Here is a 2,761-nt window from a genome sequence, read left to right on the forward strand (position 1 = left end):
TTTAATTCACGATTTGGGTTGTATGAATGTTCTATACCATTTTATAGTCATAGCATAATTCTTATTATAAACACTATTCATCATGTAAAATTTTCAACATCCAATTTTAAAAATTCAAGTTATGTCGAATGTAGAAAAAAAAATGTAACTTTTTGTGATAAATTTCAAAATTTTAATTAATTTTATTGTGAAGATAAATTAAAATAAAATGTAAAGGGGTATCATCTATTTATCCAAATAAATAAATATCTTCTACACTAACACTATTTGGTGACTGCGCGTGAACCTCACCATACCTTTCCCTTGTCTTTTTACCTCAGCTAATGGTTACTCACTTAATTTAGTTCATTATTTGGCTATTTTCTTTGTTACTTTTGTGTTTTGGTTATCAAACAAATTCGCCCAACAAATATCCTTTTTAATTAATTTATTTATTATAATTTGTTTTTCTTTTTGTCTTTTTTTGGGGAATAGCCATGGAAAACCACAGCATAAAATAGCTACAACGCTACAGAAACATATTTTTTTAGTGACTATTTGTGGCAATTAATGGGTATTAGACACAACGGAGTTTGTGATATTTCGTGACTACAGGCTACGATTTATTTGTGGCAAATTCATAGCTATAAAAGACACAAATTTGGTCGTGTAAATTTGTGGCTATCAGCCAAATATTTTATCGTGGTTAGTTTGTGGCAACAAAGCCACAAATAGCCAAGAATAAAAATAGCTACAAGCTTATAGACACTAATTTTTTTGTGGCTTTCCAATGCTATAGCCAACATAGCCACGAAATATGAGAGATAGATACTAAAAAATTTGTGGCTTTAGAAAGATTTTCTTGTAGTAAGCTATATACCTCACACAAGTCGATGTTTTGGGCAGACATGGAAACAAACAAGCATGGTTGGAGTGGAGTGGTAGAAACAGTCCTTGCAGACTTGCAGTTGTGGGGTTTGTCTGGTGGGAACTGAGAGAAAAGGTGAGAAAAACACTTAAAGCTATGACCTCGTCTAGAAATGTCAAACAGGCCTAAAGCCCGCGGGCCATGCCCAATATGTCACTTAGCGGGGCGGGCTTGGGCTTTAAAACTGATGCCCAAAAAAATTGCGGGTCTCGCGGATTCTACCCGTTTAGTTTGCGGGTTAGTCGGGTTTTGTCCGATTGAGACCACAGGTTTGCGGGTGGTCCGAAGAACATTTCGTCTTCTTCTCCTCTTCTTCGATTCTTTCAACCTGTGTCAATTCTTCTTACTTTCTCCATGAATTCAGAGATGTTTTTGATGAATCTGAGTGAAGACTGGTACCCTATTGCGAATTCATTCAGGTTTGTTGTTCTCTTTATTTATTTTTTTCTGTTTTTGGTTTTTACAATGTTGCGTTTATAGCGTTTGCTATTGCTTAATCTAGTTCATTAATCATGAGTCTAAAATTTGATCGAAGCTAGTCTAAAATTCTGCTGGATTGGTTTTGCTGCTATGATTTCAAGTTGTTTGTTTTTCTATGTGCAATTTCGAGTTATGAATTAACAACGGCTGCTTCCATCGTCTAACATTGATTTTGTTTGTGTGTGTGTGCATGTCAGTGTTGAGTTTATTGTCGATTCTGGAACCAACAATGCCGCACATCTCTCAACACCAAAAGGAACGAGAGAATCTTTGATGGTTTTAGTTTAGAGGAACCTTTTTTTGTGTTGATATGTGTATTTTTTGGATGGTACAGCTTCTTCATGTATCAAAGAATATTTTAGTGACATATATGTACGATAGATGTAAAAAACATATCGACTGAGGTTAAGCCTTTCTAGAATGCATTATTATATTTATGTCACAATTAGAGATATACATGTCACCCACAATCAGTCCCACAATATTATCTCTTGTGGAAAGTCAAGTTGTTTACAACACTATTTATTTTTAACTAGTCTATTGAATATTCTTCACTTGTGAGAGTCTTGTATCTAGCTATTATAAAAACTTTAACTAACTCGTTGTATTCATCAAAGATTTTAATCAATATACTCATAATACCTTTTTAAATTCTTTTTGCAAGATTGTTTAGACGGTTATGAACTTCATGAGCGGTATTAGAGATGTATAGTTGCACAAAACGAGGCATATATCTTGACTGGCAGTAGAGATCCAATTTTGTTAGAATTCTGATTTTAGATATGAAAAATAAAAATAAGAAAAAGAAAGGACCATTTTCTTAATGGATATTGTAATCAATTTTTCTTTTAATTGATGTAAAAATAAACATAAAGTTTTATGATGATAAGTTGTTCCGAAAGGATACCGACCATCATAGCAAGTCATCTAAGAAAGATATAGGTGTTCGACGACGTCACAGCAAAACAACTCGTCCCCTTTTAATATTTTTGACGAATGGTTTTCTAACGCTTGAATTTATACCATGATTGTTTTGTGGGTTTTCTCTCTTAAAGATCTTCTTTTTTGATCTATAACCAGTTTAATCTTGATTCTTGTCGACATTTAAATTTGATGGACTTGACTGCTTACAAATTTGAGCTATTTAGATCTTAATCTTATGTGGTAAATCCTGCAATATATATATTTTAGTTAGGTAAAAGTGTCTCAAATTTTGTAATACGATATAATAAAAGTTCTTTTCAATTTCTTGTTGTACAATTGTAACTTGAGAACTCTATATTTTATAAAACTATGTTAGATAATAAAAGTTTAAAACAAATACGATGTCTACTACTCCGAGATGTGGAAATAGATGGAGATATATGTGAAGCA

The 2,761-nt window shown here is 32.6% G+C and overlaps 1 long non-coding RNA gene across 1 annotated transcript; it reads left to right on the forward strand.

Annotated features, from left to right (window-relative positions):
• Positions 1-683: 683 nt before the first annotated feature.
• LOC147924966 (uncharacterized) lies at positions 684-1,835 on the forward strand. Its single transcript, XR_015585958.1, has 2 exons — positions 684-1,326; positions 1,585-1,835. It is a non-coding gene; the product is annotated as an uncharacterized LOC147924966 (long non-coding RNA).
• Positions 1,836-2,761: the final 926 nt, after the last annotated feature.

This window comes from Camelina sativa, chromosome 17 (assembly GCF_030686135.1).
Source record: "Camelina sativa cultivar CO46 ecotype springtype chromosome 17, ASM3068613v1".
NCBI lineage: Eukaryota > Viridiplantae > Streptophyta > Magnoliopsida > Brassicales > Brassicaceae > Camelina > Camelina sativa.